The sequence below is a fragment of the Pseudophryne corroboree genome, chromosome 5 (assembly GCF_028390025.1).
Source record: "Pseudophryne corroboree isolate aPseCor3 chromosome 5, aPseCor3.hap2, whole genome shotgun sequence".
NCBI classification, from domain to species: domain Eukaryota; kingdom Metazoa; phylum Chordata; class Amphibia; order Anura; family Myobatrachidae; genus Pseudophryne; species Pseudophryne corroboree.
In genome coordinates this window covers 731,604,095-731,626,073 of record NC_086448.1, presented here as the reverse complement: position 1 = coordinate 731,626,073, position 21,979 = coordinate 731,604,095, and the positions used below count along the sequence as shown (strand labels likewise).

General features: G+C 43.0%; 1 protein-coding gene across 1 annotated transcript in view; it reads left to right on the top strand.

Moving 5' to 3' along the window:
* Positions 1–21,979, top strand: part of CNGB3 (cyclic nucleotide gated channel subunit beta 3) — a 346,397-nt gene that overhangs the window by 72,416 nt on the left and 252,002 nt on the right. The gene's annotated exons all lie outside the window — the stretch shown is intronic.

The window sequence follows — 21,979 nt, the reverse complement described above, 5'->3', positions numbered from 1 at the left end:
AGCTAGAACTCAGGGGTGTATCTAGGGGTCCGAGCACCCCTGGCAAAGTCAGGGGCAGCCCCCCACACACACACATAAACACATACACATATTTGAAATAAGGGAGGCGTGACAAAAAAGGAATGTGGCCTTGTGGGGAAGGGGCATGGCCGCACAATAGTACTTCCAATTCAAATTATACCACACAGTATCACATTACACTGCACAGTAGTGTCCATTACTCACATTACAACGCACAGTAGTGTCTCTTATTCACGTTACGCCACACAGTCATACCCCTATAGAAAACACAGTCTATAAAGGGCATATGGGGAATGCAAATAGAAAATGGAAATGTGGACCAGTGCTAATAAATATATTCCTAATTTTAAATGGGGAATGCGGTCAAACCACATCTGCCATTAGTATATCTGATCCTGCCCATAGGCACACACATATACACTAATACATACATAGTCACAAACAAAACACATACATATGATATACAGTCCAGTCATACATGCAGTATATACAAATACTGTCACATACATACTGTACATAGTTACACACTTATTCACATACATAGGCCCTCATTCCGAGTTGTTCGCTCGTTCTTTTTCATCGCATCGCAGTGAAAATCCGCTTAGTACGCATGCGCAATGTTCGCACTGCGACTGCGCCAAGTAACTTTACTATGAAGAAAGTATTTTTACTCACGGCTTTTTCTTCGCTCCGGCGATCGTAATGTGATTGACAGGAAATGGGTGTTACTGGGCGGAAACACGGCGTTTCAGGGGCGTGTGGCTGAAAACGCTACCGTTTCCGGAAAAAACGCAGGAGTGGCCGGGGAAACGGTGGGAGTGCCTGGGCGAACGCTGGGTGTGTTTGTGACGTCAACCAGGAACGACAAGCACTGAACTGATCGCACAGGCAGAGTAAGTCTGGAGCTACTCTGAAACTGCTAAGTAGTTAGTAATCGCAAAATTGCGAATACATCGGTCGCAATTTTAAGAAGCTAAGATTCACTCCCAGTAGGCGGCGGCTTAGCGTGTGTAACTCTGCTAAATTCGCCTTGCGACCGATCAACTCGGAATGAGGGCCATAGTCACACACTAAAACACATAAATACAGTAGATACTTATACACACACAAACATACATTCATACATAGTCACACACATACATAAATTCAGTCACAGACACAAATACAGACAGACTATATAGTATCCCCCCCACCCCCCACATTACAGACAGGGTACGCTGACTGCATGTACTTTAGTAGCTCATTGTCCTCTCTCCCTCTCCTCCATGCTGTTGGGCTACCTGGCAGTGAGTGTCGTGTAGTCCCACCCTTGTGCTTCCACTCCGTCCACGGCCCTAGCCAAATGCCGGCGCCAGTACTAGTGATCAATCAGACTCAAAGTAAACTACAGCTTCTAGCAGCCCTTGGTGCCGGAAGCTCCCAGTAACAAGGGCTGCTGGGGGCTGTAGTTTATGTTGAGTCTGACTCTGATTACAAGCTAGTTGCAGTGCGCTGCTACCGGACATTGGCGCCGGCACTAACAGACAGTCACCAAGTCTAACATTACCACTTGGTTCCACCCCCTGGCCATGGATTGCGCCCCCTCCTTGCCTGGCACCCCTGGCGAGTGCCATCCTGGCCAATAGGTAGATACACCCCTGCTAGAACTGTCTCTCAGGACCTCAGTTAAATATAAATATTTCTTTATGTGCTTTAGAAGTGCAGAACAGACAACATAATAAACCAGCATCTATCTTCCATGATTTGTCAGTGATCTTCAATAAAAACTATATTTATAAAGTGGTGAAGAGCGATTTGGTCAGTGTAAAAGTGTTTTCCCAGTATGTAAACCCAAAAATTATTGAGCTGTTGCACCTAAGTATAGGAGTACCAAATTTTTGCACTGTATGTGAAGTATTATAGGCCCTACACACTGGCGGATATGCTGCCGAGGTGCCCAACAGCCGACGGGTGCCCCTGTGGCGCGGGGGGGGGAGGGGAGCGGTGACGAGGGGGAGTGAACATTCTTCACTCTCCCCGTCACCCGGCTCCATAGCCCTGCATGCTTATATGGACGAGATTGCCCATATTGGCCTGCATGTTTAAACGAGCCGGTACAAGCGATGAAAGAGCGCGGGGCCACGCATCGTTCATCGTTGGTGCATACACCCTGAAAGATATGAACGATATCTCGTTCACGTCTTTCAGTGTTATCGCTTAGTGTGTAGGGCCCATTACAGTTATAGATCTTATTTTGCATTAAAAACTTTCTACAGGTTGAGTATCCCATATCCAAATATTCTGAAATACGGAATATTCCGAAATACGGAATTTTTTGAGTGAGATAGTGAAATCTTTGTTTTTTGATGGCTCAATGTACACAAACTTTGTTTAATACACAAAGTTATTAAAAATATTGTATTAAATGACCTTCAGGCTGTGGCCCTCATTCCGAGTTGTTCGCTCGTTAGTGTTTTTCGCAACGGAGCGATTAGTCGCAAACTGCGCATGCGCAATGTTCGCAGTGCGTCTGCGCCAAGTAAATTTGCAAAAAAGTTTGGTATTTTACTCACGGCTTAACGAAGAAATTTCTGCGTAACTGGAGATCGGACTGTGATTGACAGGAAGTGGGTGTTTCTGGGCGGAAACTGGCCGTTTTATGGGTGTGTGCGAAAAAACGCTGCCGTTTCTGGGAAAAACGCGGGAGTGGCTGGAGAAACGGGGGAGTGCCTGGGCGAACGCTGGGTGTGTTTGTGACGTCAAACCAGGAACGAAACTGACTGAACTGATCGCAGTGGCAGAGTAAGTCTCGACCTACTCAGAAACTGCAAAGAAATTTCTTTTCGCAATTCTGCGAATCTTTCGTTCGCAATTCTGCAAAGCTAAAATTCACTCCCAGTAGGCGGCGGCTTAGCGTGTGCAAAGCTGCTAAAAGCAGCTAGCGAGCGAACAACTCAGAATGAGGGCCAGTGTGTATAAGGTGTATATGAAACATATATGAATTGTGTGAATGTACAACCATTTTGTTTAATGCACAAAGTTATAAAAAATATTGGCTAAAATGACCTTCAGGCTGTGTGTATAAGGTGTATATGTAACATAAATGCATTCTGTGCTTAGACTTGGGTCCCATCACCATGATATCTCATTATGGTATGCAATTATTCCAAAATACGGAAATATCCGATATCCAAAATACTTCTGGTCCCAAGCATTTTGGACAAGGGATACTCAACCTGTATTACCTTTATTACTGGTATTAAAATCTTTATGGTTATATATATATATATATATATATATATATACTTTTTTATTAAATAGTTCCTTAACCATGGCAGATGTATCAGACCTTCTCTATTGCCGACATTTGGATTCAGTGTCTTTTCTCCAATCGCGCCAAATGGTCCCATTTGTATCCTAGCCACACCAAGCGTCTTTTTTCTTAAAATGTATTTGCACCACTAATGTTATACAACTAAAATGCTAGCATACACTGACTACTGGGGCTGTACATCTGTGTGCGACTTGGTTGCAAAGCTATGTGTAAAAGGTTCCGATCAAAGTGTACGCGGACATTCATCCCTGTCGCATTTTGTTATTTTTAATCTGTACATATTTTATACCAATTCCTTTGAGATAAAAGTTGTAACCTATCGTCCCTGGTACACTGGGGTAAATTTAGTAAGGTGGGAGTTTTTTTAGAACTGGTGCTGCTCATAACAACCAATCAGATTCTACTTAACATTTATCTAATAATAATAATAATAATTTTATTTATATAGCGCTCTTTCTCCAACAGGACTCAAGGCCATAGGCGTGCGCAGCACATTTTATTAGGGGGTGCACCGTCGGAATGGTGTACATAGCACCGCCTTTTGGGTATGTCTAGCACCATCTATTGACGGTCAACACAATATAAATATCCACCCTTGTACCAATCCTAATAATGCAGATACATTGTCAGATGTTGTGGTGTGCACCAAACAAACACCCCTGAAGGCACTCACTGCAATTACACTGCTCCTCCTCAGCCTAGTCTGGCTCCCCCTCTTTCCGTGTGACGTGTGGGCGTGCGAGCAGCATGACGTAATCACATCACGCTGTTTTTGTACATGGAGGTGGAGCCGGGAGTTTGAAAGCCGGTGGCAGTGGCACCCTTGATTAACCCCGGCGTCCAGTCAGTAATGCAGTCCTGACAGGGTTCAGCGCAAAGGGGACAGTAATCAGCCGCCTTGGCAATCGCTGCATCAGGTATGTGAGATTGGGGTGCCAGACATTAGGGGGTGCCTGTGTGCACCAGGCAACCCCCCTGTGCACGCCTATGCTCAAGGCGCTTTACAGACATCAAAAACAATGCACATTATACATAAGATTTAAGTAATACAGGAATAGATAAGCCACGCAGACATAAAAGAAAACCTTAAGCACACAGAAAGCATAATGCATGATTGGTGTAGGCATTTTGGGTAATAACTTCCAACGGTTGTGTATTCCACCCTCACAAGTTACCAGGTGCGGCAGCCATCTTGAGCGCACAGCGTAGGATTACCCAGGGTGGAATAGTCTAACCCTAGAAGAGATGACACAAAATATGGGTGATTTCAGAGTCCTAAAGTTCAGAGTAGGGTTCCAACAAAACCACCAGGTCCATGTATTTTTCATCCCATCCAGAAGCGTACCAGATGAGGCAGCCATGTTGGGCGCACTTCGAAGATCACACTGTGGGAGGTGAGCCATACAAGGACCCAGTGCATGTATGGGAAAACTGACACTTGTGTAGTAGTATGATGTACCCTGTATGTAGGGCGCAATGGCAGGGTGTGCAATCAGTGGAGATGGAAGAGAAAAAAAACAAGGGGGGGGACGACAATTATAGGTAACCAGCGGCAGAAGGAAAATTGGGATAACATTATTTTGATAAGATCATAGTACGGGTGGGTATGAGAATGTGGGGAGCACACTCAAGTCCCATGGAGATGTCCCCGCTGAACCTGGTCCTGGTGCTCTCCCCCCACAGTTCCCTGCTCATCTTGAGGGTTAGGCCCAGGGGCAGACAGAAATGGACAGCAGATGTTCTCAGCCAGAGAGGTGGTAAGCCTGGTCCTGGAGTTCTCATGGTAGAGATGAGGAGAGGCCACATAATGATCCTGAGTTTTGTGGTAACGCAGTCCTTCTGTTATACTGTTGGTTTGTTTGCCTTCTGTTTTCCTTCGGTTTAACACAAGTATAACACTGCTATTGATTTTAGCTGCCTCTTTGTAACTAGCCACTTCATATACTAGGCACTGCAGCATCCTAAAGGGCTGGCGTCCTGACCTATACTGAATAAATAAGTCTACAAACACATGTTCATCCTGATTTCAACCCCCTCCCCCACACAGCAACCCTCCACCTTCAGCAAAAGGTGTTAATGAAATCTAACAAATGTAAACCCCACTCAATCACTATAAGTTCTTTGCATAGTACAGATATAAATCCACTTAGAACAGCTTTCTAAACTTTTAGCCATGCTATGTAATTTGAAATAGTCTGCAATATTGTTTACCTAATAAAACTTTAGTAAAGGCATTTGAGATAGTCTACAATATTGTTTACCTGTTGATGAGAAGAAGAGAGGAGGAGTCAATTTTGCAATCGATATCAGTTGAAGATGTAACTAATGACATTCAGGTATAACACTGCTATTGATTTTAGCTGCCACTTTATAATTAGCCACTTCATACACTAGGCACTGCAGCATCCTAAAGGCTAGCTGATTCTAAAAGATAATAGAATCTGATTGGTTGCTATGAGCAACATCACCAGTTCTAAAGAATACTCTCACCTTTCTAAAATAACCCCTTTGTGAGTGGCTTTGTATGAGGCTCCAATGTGACTAAGACACAATATTTGGAAAAAGTACACTTCACTACCCATGGTGGAGCGTCTAAGTTGTGCTAAGTGTCTTGCACCATATATGCCATCAGTAATACCAATTTTAGACTAAATATTGCGGGTCTCAGTCGGGGGCTGACATGGATGCTACACGGCTGCAACCCACGTCAGCCCGCTTTCTCACTGCGGTCACCAACCCGGCACATTGCCGGGTTGGTGACATTGGCGGTGATGCGGCGTGGGCGCCGCTTGGAAATCACATGATCTCCTAGTGCCTCCTGTCCATTCACTGTGAATGGGAAGCCGGGTCGATGCGACCTGGCTCCCGTTTACGCAGCACAGTGTGCTGGGTTGAACCTGTGTTCAACTCTGCAAACTACCTGAGTTGGAATACCAGGTCACTCGACCCGGATTATTACAACTAGGGCCTTTTACACCGCACAGCAACACGGGTTATGCACGCTCATGTGCAATAACCCGTATTATATGCTGGAGGTGTAAAAGTAGTATAACTGTTGTCTTATTACACAGAATCTGCTGGTAGACTTGGGATATCTGAGTCACTCACCATAATAATAATGCAAGGAAAAATTGTTAAGCCTTATTTTACTAATAGCACGCCTGATACACTTCTGGGGCTATCTTGGAGGCCCCCTGGCTTTCAAAAGAACCGACCAAACATGGGGCCTAATTCAGACCTGATCGCAGCAGCAAATTTGTTAGCTAATGGGCAAAACCATGTGCACTGCGGCAGGGCCGGATTAAGGGATGCATGGGCCTGGAGATGAAAATTTTCAAGGGCCTATACTGAGATGGAAATGAGCTGTGACCAGTGCTGTGTGGGCGTGGCCTGAGTCACATGTGGGTGTACACCCTGTACACTATGTGCTCCAATGTCTCCCTGAATATATAAACATAGAAAAATTTGATAATTTTGTGCAAAAACTACAAACACAATTTTAATATGATTTATGATTGTATGGCCAGCTGTCATCATCCTGCTGTCAGCATGATGGGCCTATTTTTTTGTGGAGGCCTGGAGCTGGAGCTCCATCCGCCTCATTGTTAATCTGGCCCTGCACTGCAGGGGTGGCAGATATAACATGTGCAGAGAGAGTTAGATTTGGGTGGGTTATATTGTTTCTGTGCAGGGTAAATACTGGCTGTTTTATTTTTACACTGCAATTTAGATTTCAGTTTGAACAAACCCCATCCAAATCTAACTCTCTCTGCACGTTATATCTGCCCTCCCCCTGCAGTGCACATGGGCCCTCATTCCGAGTTGATCGCTCGCTAGCTACTTTTAGCAGCCATGCAAATGCATAATCGCCGCCCACGGGGAAGTGTATTTTCGCTTTGCAAGTGTGCGAACGCCTGTGCAGCTGAGCTGTGCAAAAACATTTTGTGCAGTTTCGGAGTAGGTCTAGAATTACTCAGCCCTTGCGATCACTTCAGTCTTTTTGGTGTCGGAATTGACGTTAGACACCCGCCCTGCAAACGCCTGGACACGCCTGCGTTTTTCCAAACACTCCCAAAAAACGGTCAGTTGCCACCCACAAACGCCCTCTTCCTGTCAATCTCCTTGCGATCGCCTGTGCGAATGGATTCTTCGTTAAATCCATAGCTCAGCAACGATCCGCTGTGTACCCGTACAACGCGCATGTGCATTGCAGTGCATACACATGCGTAGTTTTGCCGAGATTTAACCTGATTGCAGCGCTGCAAAAAGTTGCTAGTGAGCGATCAACTCGGAATGATCCCCATGGTTTTGCCCATTAGCTAACAAATTTGCTACTGTGATCAGATCTGAATTAGGCCCATGACTTTTTGTCTTAGTAATAGGCGAAAACAATACATTTAATCAAACGAAGCGACAGCTGAAGGCTGCCAGCTGATAATCACTTCCTTTACATCTACTGTAGCTCAGCGTATTTAAGGTTTCAAGGTCAATACTATGCAAAAATATATTGCACCATGGGGCTGATTCCGACCCGATCGCACGCTGCACTTCCTCGCAGCGGTGCGATCGGGTCTGGAATGCGCAGGGCAACGATGCTGACTATGAAGAAAGCGGTTGCAGTGGCGACCGCAAGAAGATTGACTGCAGGAAGGCGTTCCGGGGTGGCAACTCACCGTTTGGAGCTGTTTTCGGGGAGTGGTAAGAAAAACGCAGGCGTGTCCAGGCGAACGGAGGGCAGATGTCTGACGTCAAAGCCGTGACCCTCATCGCTGCACACGTCGCACAGGGTAAGTATGTCCAGCCCTGGACTTGTTTTGATTTAAACTTTTTTAGCATAGCAGGGCTGCACAAGCGATCACATTCCTGCTAACCTAAAATACACTCCCCCATAGGTGGAGATTAGTTGATCGCACCAGCAGCAAAAAGTTGCTTGGTGCGATCAACTCGGAATGAGCGCCAATATACAGTATACACTGTTCTAAGAGTTTTTACACCATCAATAACAAGACAAGCATTTTTGGAAACATTTACATGTTTATCGTAGCCTTCCAGATATTTCAGTATCTCGCATGCACAAATACACTGAATTCAGTTTAAAGTTAATTTATTCAACAATTTCCAGTTTTGAAAATTATTTCTAAAATAAAAATTCCAGTTTTTGGGCGGGATGTAATGAAGTCTGAGTTTAGTGGCCGTGTGGCATGTCAGCCGAGCACGGACGCTTGTTTAAAGGGGCAATCATGTATAAGGCATGGTTTAGCCTTGTAAATGATTGCCCCTTTAAAAATAACGACCGAGTTTATCCGCATTTCACACAGCCGCTGAACTCAATGTGTGTCGATTTTGACTGTTTCTTGTTCGTTTTTTGATGTCTTCAAAATCGAACATAAAATCACATATAGAATCGAATATAAAATCTAATGAAAAAGAACAAACACTTCCTTATGTATTTCTATTGGACAAAGTATATCACATGCAAGAAGCTGCAGTGGTTCCTGCATACACTGGGGCATACACTGGTTTATGTACATCTCCAATGGTGGTGCGCCTGCGCTGGTTTCTTACATCTCCAGTGGTGCTCTTGCACAGGACCCATTCTGTGCACGTGAAGAACATGTCCTGGTCATTACATACAGTGCCCCATAAGTCACAGCCTGTCACCATTTGGGGGCGGGAAATCCAAAGATGTAGGAGCGATGTGCACTGCGTCCATCTCTGAATGAGGGCTATACTTCCTACATCCACAGTGAACCACATGTTTGGGCCCTTTTATTAGAGATGTGCGCAAATCCGCAAGAGTTTCTTGACTTCTATTAAAATTGATAAATACATCTAAAATTATGTAATTTGGACCTGTCACATAGTGGGCTAAATGTAATAGACTATGTGTTGCCGGAGATGCAGGACGAGTGAGTCTGCCCATATTGTGTGAGTCTGCCCGTATTTTTAAAGAGCCAATCATTTAACCTATCCTAGCCTTCATCATAGATCAAGAACAATGGCTGCTCTTTTCAAAGGGTCATCTGTTAGCAAGACCAAAATTAATTATGACGTAGTATATCAAACGGGAGGGTGCACTAATTGGATCTAATTACTGGTTTATACAAGGTGAAGACTCATTCCTTATTGACAGTCATGGTATTAACTATTTAGATGTCTTTAATGAATATGTTATTTGACACCCTCTAATCTTGCTTAATATGTCCCAATTTTCATTAGACATAGATATCTTTAAAATATTTATTACAATAAAATATTACAATGAAAAAATCTGTATAAAACTCCATACAGTTTCAGAGCATATTTCATACAATATGTATTTTTGATGAACAACTGCAAATTTGACACTTCTAAGGTAAAAGAGTATTCACCCTTAGCATTGGGGTACAGAGTATTCGTAACAAATCCTCAAAGTGTGTCTCACAGCATTCTTTACCCTAATCATTTCAGTGATTACTCTCATTCTGAAAAAACTAAATTCTGCACCTAACTCTATCTCAAATTACTGTCCCATTTCTCAGCTCCCATGCCCCTCCAAGCTACTTGAGACTTTCCTACACTCGCCTCACACACTTTCTTAACTCACACAGCTTATTGGACAACTTCAGTCAGGCTTTCGTTTCCAACACTCCACAAAACAGCACTGACTAAGGTATTGAATGATCTGGTCATTGCTAAATCTAAAGGCCATTAGCCACTTCTGATTCTCCTTGATCTTTGCTGGTTTTGACACTGTTGACCACTCTCTTCTCATACAAATACTACAATTCCTAGGTGTCCAGGGCACAGCCTTTCATGGTTCCCAACCTACTTATCTAATTGCTCTTTCAGTGTCCGTTTCTCTGAATCCACCTCCATATAGTTACCTCTATCAGGTTGAGTCTAAGGTCCTCCGGTTTTCTCAATCTATGCCACATCTATTGGCAAACTAATCAGCTATTTTAGATTTCAGTATAATCTGTATGCAGATGGTACTCAAATCTACCTATCCTCTCAAGATTTGTCACAATCTGTATTAGACCGCGTCACTGAATACCTTTCTGCCATTTCATCTTGGATGTCACCTTGCCACCTCAAACATAATATTTCCAAAACATAATTAATTGTATTTTCACCGGCCAATAATACATAGTTAGCAACCAAATATCTCTATCACAGTTGATAACTCAACAATCAACCCTAACCCTAGGTGTTATTCTGAACGATCCTTTGTACCCCACATTCAATCTGTCTCAAAATCATATTACATACATCTAAGAAACATATCCAAAATATGACCATATCTCACACAAGACACTGCAAAAAATATAATCAATGCACTCATTACCTCCCACATTCATTATTATCTAATTCTCCATACTGATCTTCCCAAAAATAGGCTCTCACCACTACAATCCATTTTGAACACAGCTGCGAGGCTGATTTTCCTCACTAGATGTTCGTCTTTGGATCCACTCTGTCAGTCCCTCCATTGGTTACTGGTATTCCACCGTATTCAATATCAAATACTTTTGTTTACATTAAAAGGCAATAAACCACACTGCACCAAAATACATCTCTTCTCTTTTCTCAAAATATCTCCCAAACCGACTTCTCTACTCTGCACAAGATCTGCGTCTCTCATCCACACGCATTACTCGCTTCCACTCAACATTACAGGACTTTTCTAGGCTGCACCCACTCTGTGGAATGCCCTCACGCGCACAATAAGATCCTCCTCTAGTCTCCAAACCTTTGAGCGTTCCCTGAAAACTCTCCTATTCAGACAAGCTTATCAAATTCCGGACCCACGTAACCTTCAATGTCTTCCTATCTAATTACATCCCCTCTGTACAGTCTATGTCACATGCCATAGGCGGCGTTCACCGCGCTTACCCCTGCGTGCCTGCTGGTCTGTGTTGCAGCCTCCGCCTTCGTTGGTCCACGGGCTCCGGCACCTGGCTGGCGCGGCTCCCGGCGGTTCCCCGGGGCAGGGGCGCCGCCATGACACCCGGCATCACGTGGGCGGGGAGCAGGTGACGTCATCGGACTGTTCCGCCAATCCAGCGGAGGCGGGAGATTCAAAGGCAGACGCCGGGCAGCGCCTCAGCGCCTGAGTGTCATCTTTTCCCCTGATGTGGATGCCAGTGCTTCTGTTCTCGGCGGATCTCTCTGCAGCATACCCCAGTGTCTCCGGCATTTCCAGGTGTTAGTTGTTGCACAGCTTCCAGCGTTCCCAGCCGCTGCTGGGTTCCACTGCGCTCTAGTCACCAGTGCTTCTTGGAGTCAGCGTGGGCTGAAGGTTAAACGTCGCTCTCAAGTTATACAAGTCCTCAGTGTCTGTAACCCTCGCTCTCAAGTTATACAAGTCCTCAGTGTCTTTAACCCTCGCTCTCGAGTTATACAAGTCCTCGGTGTCTTTAACCCTCGCTCTCAAGTTATACAAGTCCTCAGTGTCTTTAACCCTCGCTCTCCAGTTATACAAATCATCAGTGTCTTTTAACCACCGCTCACAAGTTCTTCAAATCATCAGTGTCTTTAACCACCGCTCTCAAGTTCTTCAAATCATCAGTGTCTTTAACCACCGCTCTCAAGTTCTTCAAATCATCAGTGTCTTTAACCACCGCTCTCAAGTTCTTCAAATCATCCGTGTCTTTAACCACCGCTCTCAAGTTCTTCAAATCATCAGTGTCTTTAACCACCGCTCTCAAGTTCTTAAAATTATCAGAGTCTTAACCACCGCTCTCAAGTTCTTCAAATCATCAGTGTCTTCTAACCACCGCTCTCAAGTTCATCAGTCACCAGTATCTTTTACCATCACTCACAAGTACTTCCTGGACATTTCTCCATACGCTCCTTCTCTGTCATGTGACATTGTGTTGCTCTCTTCCTGCAATAAAGTCCTTTAATATTTTCACCAAGCTTTACTGTCAGAGTCCTGTATGAGGAAGACCTATATCAAGCCATCCCTGTTCTGACCCAACTGTGGTTCCTCTCCCCTACCATCGGGAGAACCCCCGAGTTCACAACACCCCCAACCTAGGTCAGTGACAGTCTACAGATAACCTCAAATATTTTGTCATTTTTTCACTTTTCACATTCTCCTGACCCATGGCCAACATTGCTGGGTGACAGTATCATGCAGTCCATTAGGAACCTTTGCAATCTAGCAGGACTGTTATGCAATAGATAGCACCTATCCTTGTGTATTTCCCAATAGATTGTAAGGTTGCGAGCAGGGCCTTCCCACCTCTAGATCTGTCTGTTATTACCCAGTTTTATTCTATTACTGTTGTTCCAATTGTAAAGCGCAACGGAATATGCTGTGCTGTATAAGAAACAGTTAATAAATAAATAAGAAATAAATAAATTATATGTGCCCTTTAGTATTGTAAAGAATAAACTGTGCCCTATTATTATAGTTAGTAATACATTCATACAGTATTATGAATAACCAACTGTGCATCCTTTTAGTAACTAATGATTTGTGATCTGAATGTTTTAAAAATAAATATTTTATTGAGCCACATTATTGTTTATTATTTATATAAAGCATTTATTCACATGGCATTAATATTAAAATAATCTAAAGTTTTAATTTAATATTTTGTTTTCTATTTTTAATTTAATTTTTTTTTTTTAAATGAATGCACTGTAAAGCCGGAGTCCAAGTGTTTGGCATCGCAGTATGTAGCTGGGTCAACCATGTGCTTATCCCTGGATAGCAGGGTAACAGGGTGGCAGTGTGACCTGTGCTGGCCCCACCCCCCTGAGGGCATGATGTCACGCAGAGGGGGCGGGGCCACCAGAAACAGGCACTGCCTGAAGCATCCTAAATGTACTTTTTCCACTGACAATGAGCATCTCCAAGTAACGGAATATTTCTCGGCTGCGCTGGCATTATTTGGTTAAAAATATAGGTTTTAGCAGGTTTTTTATTGCTGCAATAAACCCCATCACCTGTTATTAATGATGAAGCCTGTATATCTTATATGAATGACACATCAAAATGCAAGAAAAAACTGAATATTTTGCTGTATACAAAATTAATGGCAGGATGTCCCAATCACGCAAGATTTATGAAACAATGTACATTATTTACACGAGTCACCATAAATTATTTATTAGCAATCAATCATTAACCCATCTAGTCTTTTCAACTATTCCTTTTATTATCATATTGGGGACAGTGTGTAAAGCTCTGTGAGCAACTCGCATAGTTTATTATCTTTCAAGTATAGTTTTGTTTTATTCATTTTTCTTTCCTAGAAGTGGCTGGAAAGATTACTTACTTTTCTGGTTCGATATATCAGCAGCTCTCGGCAGGAAAGCTGGACACTCATTTGAATATTTATGAATTAAGACTTTGTTGTTTGAAAGGACTTTTGCTAACAAGATCAGTTGTTAATGTGAATATTTCCAGCGCTTACAGTTTACAGGGAACAACAGTAACAAATAACACAAGCAAAACCAAAAAAGGAGAAAGCTCTGGGCTGGTATCCGTTTGGATGGTCGACCATGTTATGGTCAACGTCATTAGGTCGACCACTATTGGTCGACATTGACATGGTCAACACATAACAGGTCGACATATGAAAATGTCGACCTGGTTTTTTTTTAAGATTTAGATTTTAAAAATTGTCATACTTTACCATCCACGTGGACTATGATTGGGAATAGTAACCAAGCACAGCGGTAACGGTACACTAATTGGGGTTCCTGGTCATGTTACGGAAAAAATGACACCAAAAACAGTTAAATAATCCATGTCGACCTTTTCATGTGACGACCTGTCACGTGTCAACAATTTTCATGTGTCGACCATTAGTCCATGTTGACCATGTCAATGTCGACCAATAGTGGTCGACCTAATGACTGTCAACCTTAACATGGTCGACCATTCATATCGCAACCCTGCCAGCTGAAGCCTCTCTCCTTAGCCCAGCACACACAGTGACGTGCGGTGAGTTCAATGGCTGGGGAGGCTATGGGGTAACTAAATCCCACCTCCCTTACAAAAACACCCCCCCATCCCCACCCCCCCAAAAAAAATGGTGGGGTTCAGCTATATAACAGTAACCAGCACTAGGCTCCACCAGTGACCAATGGCCAGTTCCAGCAGTTCCATTCCCCTACTGTGTAGTCTGTGGGAGCCAGGTCCACTGTCAGAAGGAGGAGTAGTCAGATGCCAAAGTAGTCAAGTGGCAGCTAAGCAGGCGGGGTGTATGTAAAGTGGCAGCTTGGTGGTCTCCGCTGGCCACCAATAAGAACTCTCGCTGTGAGGATGTGTCTTCAGCAGCCTATGAAGAGGATGCCGACTACTGCATGAAAACGAATTTAGGGGGGGGGGCTCCAAGTCACTGCGTCTCCTGCGGGTGAATGGTCTGTGTGTGAGAGTGCATGCTGTGTGTGGGGGAGTGCGTGCTGAAGATAGCATCAATGAGCCAGTCATTGTTGGCGCCCAAAATCCATTTTTATTTATTTTTATAATATGTCATAGTTTTGTATCTTGAGCTTTGGCGCTTCCGATTTTTCTCTATACGTCAGGGCCTATTTATCAAGTGTTTTTTCATAAAATTATATAGAAACAGCCATTTCTGCACAATTTTATGTACGCCTGTTATTTACTAATAGCCTAATGCAGGATATTTCACAGAAATCTCTTGCAGAAGGCTAAATAGCACTACAGATCGTAGTCCCCTTATTATCAATGGGAACTGCAATCTGACTCCTTTGTACCAAACTGTCTTCAAAATTTAGCTCCTTTAGTTTACACCATCTTCAGGTGGTGTAAACTGCTTAAAGCCTATGTATTTTTTTTTTTTTTTTTCAGGAGAGAGATCTTCCAATCCCTCTCCCGCAGTCTGGAAACTTTGGCTGATAACTTTGCACATGCGCAATATCATATTCCCTGGAGGAGTCTCCAAAATGCTGGTGAAGTAACTCAAGTAACTAGAGACATGCGTGATCCCCCGTGTTTTGGGTTAGATTCTATTCATCGCGTTTTGGTTTAGGCAAAACCACCCTCAAGTGTTTTGGTTCATATTCGGTTTATGGTTTGGGTAAAAATTAATTTTAAAAAATCATTAATAAAAATCGATAGAAAGAGCTAAAACTGTGTATTTTTTGCAATCCAAAACACTAAATTCGGATTAAAAATCCAAATTCCGAACCACAGGAAGATACAAACCAGGACTAAGTTCAGATTGCATCTCCTAAGGAGATCTGGGCTGGGTTTTGGTTTGAATAGGATCCACAAAATTTGGGTGGATTTGGATTTCTGGAGAACCGAACGGCACACCTCTACTTAGTACACAGCTGGAATATTTTCATTAAAAATTGATTGTTAATAACTGTGGCAGTCCAGGTTTGCAGGGTGTTGGTGGACTCCAAGGCTGGTAGCCACCACTATATTGAATAGTATCACAGAGTGGGCATCCTTGTTTTGTGCTTTTAATATCAAACGTACAACTGGCACTTTTGGATCTCCAAGTTCCAGTTTGCTTGGCAAATGTACCATGATGGGACCTATGGTTCACTATAAAAAAAAAACAACACAGCCCAGTTCTATTGATATAAATTAATGTTCATACAAAAATGTATTTTATTTTTGTAAACATTTATTTTATTCAAACCATGTAGACGTAGACACTGCCTGCCTGCTTCTGTGACATTGGAGAGAAGTTAGCTGGTGTGATAAAAAAAAGTTAGTTAGATGTGTGTAGCACTGTTTTAGTTGGACGGACAATTTGGTCGGTTGGGTGGTTGGAGGAAAGTTGGCCTGATGTATGGCCAGCATTACAAGGACAGGTACAAAAGAACCATCTAAAAACATTTACTCTAACGCACATCTCTGCACAGTCCGTAGCGCAGGCGACAGGCCCACAATCAGGGGAGTAGCCAGAACTTTGTGGGCCCCATAGCAACATTTTGAAGGGGCCCCGTCACAATGCCTCTGCAGCAGTTGTTAATTTTATGCCCTATAATAGTGCCCTTGTTCATTTTCTGAACCATAGTAGAGCCTTATTTAATATTATGCCCCATAGTAGTGCCCTAGTTTCTTTTATGAATCGCAGTAGTGCTTAAGTTCACCCTATGTCACATTTCAGAGCTGCCAGTACACATTATGCCGCACAGTACCCTCAATTCACATTATGATATATAGTGCTCCGCATTCATATTGTGCCTCATTCCAGTGCCCTGGTTCATATTATATAACATTAAAATGCCATCCAGTTCATTTTATACCACACTACAATAAGCAGGTCCAGGGGCATACCTAGATATATTGCAGGCCCCAAGGCAAAAGGTTGAAAGGACACCTACATACCACCCAATGGTGAAAATTGTATATAACACATGTAACTTTGACAGGGAAGGTGGGCCCTTCTCAGCTCTGGGCCCCATAGCCTGCCTGCACATATGATAGCGACACCCTTGCCCACATGATAATTGCCAATGTAAAAATGCCTGCTACAGCCCAGTTGTGCCCATAGAGTCGAAACATATAGTAACATAGTAACATAGTAACATAGTATTTGAGGTTGAATAGAGGCAAATTGCCCATCGTGTTCAACCTGTTTTAAGTTTTGATGATTCTACATACTTGCTAAATAATGTTTTATGACTAGTTAGCTACTATAACTCCTGTTACCCCCGGATTAACCACGTTGATATTTTAAGTATTATAACCTTGGATAGCTTTTTCATTCAGAAATGTATCCATTCCTTTTTTAATTCCAATTACTGAGTCCACCATTACCACCTTCCCTGGCAGGGAATTCCACATCCTGATTGCCCTAACAGTGAAGAACCCTTTCCTCCGCTGCGTTCGGAACTTTCACTCCTCCAGTCTCAGCGAGTGCCCATGTGTCCTAATTTCACTGTGTTCTTTTAATAAATATTTCCTCTGATAACTCTTTGTGATGTCCCTTTACATATTTGAAGATATTAATAATATCTCCTCTTAGGCGACTCTTTTCTAGTGTATACATATTCAGCCTAGTAAGTCTTTCCTTATAGTCCAGTCCTTCTAGGCCTTTAATCAATTTAGTAGCTCGCCTTTGAACACTTTCGAGTTCACTGATGTCTTTTTTATACAATGGTGCCCAAAACGGAACATAATATTCCAGGTGCGGATGTACCAATGCCTTATACAGCGGCATGATTACATCCGAGTCCCTTGTCTCAATTCCCCTTTTTATGCACGCTAGCACCTTACTTGCCTTCTTTACTGCGTTTTGACATTGTGTACGGTTATTAAGCCTATTATCAATGAATACCCCCAAATCTTTTTCCAACTCTGTTTCCCCTAGGCGTTCCCCATTTAATATGTAGGATGCAAGTTTGTTTTTAATCCCAAAATGCATAACCTTTCATTTGTCTGTATTGAACCACATTTTCCATTTAGATGCCCAGAGTTCATGTTTAGATAGATCATTCTGCAAGGACTCCACATCCAATTCTGAATTAATTACCTTACACAGTTTAGTATCATCTGCAAAGATTGACACTGCTTTCCAGGCCTATTTCTAGGTCATTGATAAATATGTTGAACAGTAGTGGTCCGAGTACGTACCTTTGTGGTATTCCGCTGACTACTGGGGACCAGGTTGAGGACTTCCCATTGACCACTACTCGCTGTACCCTGCTATCCAACCAGCTGCTTATCCATGTGCAAATAGTTTTTCCTAGGCCAATCTCCTTTAATTTGATCATCAGTTTCCTGTGAGGAACTGTATCGAAGGCTTTTGCAAAATCTAGGAAGACCACATCCACTGCTTTTCCTTGATCAAGATTATTGCTCATTTCCTCGTAGAAGTTAATTAAGTTAGTCTGACATGACCTGTCCCTCACAAACCCATGCTGGTTCTTGCTAATAATCCTAGCGAACTTTAGATACTCCTGTATGACGTCCCTTAGAATTCCTTCCAATATTTTCCCCACTATAGATGTTAAACTAACTGGTCTGTAGTTTCCCAGAAGATTTTTGGATCCCTTTTTAAATAATGGCACTACCTCAGCTTTACGCCAATCCTTCGGTACCATGCCGGATCTAATTGAACTATTGAAAATCAAGTATAGGGGTCGTGCTAGTTGTGAACTAAGCTCCATAAGAACCCTCGGGTGAAGTCCATCAGGACCAGGTGATTTATTAATCTTAATTTTGCTTAGTCTCTCCTGGACTACTTCTTTGCTTAAACAAGTATCTAACCATGAATCATTACTGTCACAATTGTTATGCTCTACTCTCACCATCAGTTCTTCACTGGACCCAAAAGAATTTGTTCAGTATTTCTGCTTTTGTTTCGTCATCATTTATCAATTCTCCTAATTCATCTTTTAATGGACCTATATTCTCCTTTTTTAACCTTTTACCGTTTATGTATTTAAAAAACTTTTTAGGATTGGTTTTACTCTCTATAGCGATTTGCTTTTCATTTTCCATTTTAGCTGCTCTTATTGCTTTTTTTCTTTTCTTATTACACTCCTTGTAATACTTGAAAGACTCCTCCTTTCCATTAGATTTAAATGCTTTGAAAGCCCGCCTTTTTTTTATCCATTTCTGCCTTAACCTTCTTGTTAAGCCACATCGGTTTGAGTTTAATACTCCTGCAGATACTGCCCATGGGAATAAAGTTATGAATATTGCTATCCAGCAACCCTTTTAAAACATCCCACATTTCTGAAGTGTTCTTGTTATTAAGCAGAACCTCCCACTCTATGTCGTTAAGTGCATATCTAAGCATACTGAAATTAGCCTTCCTGAAGTTAAAAGTTTTGGTAGAACCCCTGTAGCTATGTTTCCTGAAACTGATGTCGAATGTGATCATATAGTGATCACTGTTACCCAAAGTCTCCCCAACTTTAGTGTTTGATATAATGTCCACATTATTAGTAATTACTAGATCCAGGGTAGTTTTACCCCTAGTTAGGTCCTCGACTAATTGAGACAAGTAGTGATCCCTAAACATATTTAAGAACCTGCTGCCCCTCGCTTTAGCAAATGAATCGTTACTCCAGTTTATATCCGGGTAATTAAAATCCCCAATGACAAGGATGTCCCCCAATCCCGCAGCCGTTTTGATTTGCTGCAATAGTTGTTCTTCCTCATGTATGCTAATATCCGGCTGTTTGTAGCACGTGCCTATGACTAGTTTTTTTGCATCAATTCCCCCACTTGAGATTTCTACCCATAGTGACTCCACATTATCGCCAGTCTTCTCATAGATAACCTCCTTTAGGTGTGGTTTAAGTGATGGTTTAACATAAAGACATACACCTCCTCCTCTTTTGTTAGCCCTGTCCCTCCTAAAATGAGAATACCCCTCCAAGTTAGCAACCCAGTCGTGAGAGTCGTCCCACCATGTTTCCGTAATACCTATAATGCCATACTCAGCCTTTGATGATAACAATTCCAATTCCCCCATTTTACCTGCTAGACTTCTTGCGTTTGCAAGCATACATTTTAGTTTATCGGTTCCTTTATTTGTTTGTTTTCCTAAAGATTTCCCATCCTGGTTAACTAGTGCATCCGTAGAGTTACTGATACAGACTGTCCTTCTCACTCCCTCTCCAACCCCACCGTACTTAGTATTGCTTACCTTACTTTTCTCTTTGGTCAACCCAATGTTCCCATCTAAAATCACCGCCCTGACAAGTATTTTCCCTTAAGTCCCGTACAACATTTTCTATAGTCTGTAATGATGACACAAAATTATTATTTAATGCTTTAGCAATACCTTTCTTAACACCCTTAATAGAACCCATGTAAATACCCTTACCGGCTACACTTTCCCTCCCCCCTTCTCCACCCCCATTTATCTCACTACCACCATCCCTACTATACTCGCTGCATGACCCATAGTTTCTAGCTAAACCCTCCCCCCAGTCTCCTAGTTTAAAAGCTCCTCCAACCTACTAACCATCCTACCCCACCCCACCCCAGCACCGCAGCCCCTTCCTCATTCAGGTGCAATCCGTCACGAAAAAGAAGATGGCGCCTGACTGAAAAGTCCGCCCAGTGTTCCAAGAACACAAACCCCTCTTTCCTACACCAGTCTCTGAGCCACACATTTACCTCCCTAATCTCCCTCTGTCTCCCTGGGCTAGCACGTGGCACTGGTAATATTTCGGAGAAAATTACCTTAGATGTCCTTTTTTTTAGTTTCTGGCCTAAGTCCCTATAATCTTTCCTAAGGACATCCCACCTACCACTAACTTTGTCGTTGGTGCCAACATGCACCAAGATCGCCGGGTCTTTCCCAGCCCCTCCGAACAATCTATCTAGCCGGTCCGCGATGTGCCGTACCCGAGCACCCGGGAGGCAACAGACCCTACGGTGATCACGGTCCCGGTAGCAGATTGCCCTATCTGCCTTCCTAATGATAGAGTCCCCTACCACCACCATCTGCCTGGGTGCCTCTCTAGCTTTCATCCAATCTGAGCCAGAAGGACCACTCCTCCGGTTGCTAGAGTGAGCAGTCTCCTCCAGCTCCGTCATTTCATCGCTATCATCCATCGAATCTTCGTCCAATCGGGCAAATTTGTTTGGGTTTGATAGATCCGAGATGTCGTGCCTCCCCCTCTTTTTCTCCCTTCTAACAGTGACCCAACTGCCTACCTGATTTTCCTCATCTACCAGTGACCCCTGCTGCAACTCCTCCACCGTTCTATCTAAACTTTGCTTGAGATTGTAAATATCTCTCAGTCGCGTAACGATCTGCTCTAGATCAGTTACCTGGGCTTCCAGGGCAACCGTTCGCTCACATCTCATGCATATGTATTCACCCTGGGTCGGCTGCTCCAGGTGCGCATACATCTTGCACGACACGCACTGAGTGAGACCCTCAATCACGGCCCCTCCCATTGTTTGAGAACTCAACTCCCTATTACCTTTCGAAAGTACAATAAAGAGAATAAAAACCAACTGACCAATACAATCAATACACAATAAGGTAGTAATCAATACTTATCTGAGTGGGACCTCTCCTGCGGCACCGATACTCCACCTAGCAGTTGCAGTTGTTCCAGCTCACTGCACCTCCTTTTTACTCGGCTTCCGGCTCCTTCTGCTGATTCCAACTCACATACACTTACAAATCCAAGCTACACTTAAAAATACAAACAATGAGCAAACATGTACCTGAGATTTGTATAACTTCATCGTTGCATGCTTTGGAACAATGCGTATGCCCACTGCGAAAGTACGCAGCATACAATATGCTCTGCAAACTGGTTTGAGTTGAACTCTACATGTATAGCAATTCTACCAAGTTTACCCTTAATGCCAAACCCATATAGTTAAAATGAACGCTGCTCTACCTGTATTGAAATTCTACCAAGTTTAATCTTAAAACATTGTACTGTAAGTACACCCTTTTACAATCATACTTGATATGAGATTGTTCTTACACGCTAGAAGATATTTTCCAAAGATACTAGCGATAATAACGGTTGTGAACGATTAAATCGTTCAGATCGTTCAAATCGTTCTAGTGTGTACACAGCAAATGATCAATGATGTGCGCACTCTTGGTCATTAGAAGCAGGTTGTCAGTTGCCCATGCATGCAGCTCAATCCCCTCAATCCCAGCAGACATTGGCGTTTCTATAATGGGTGCAATGTGTGCAGTGCACATGGGCCCCTGGGTCCATGGGGGGCCC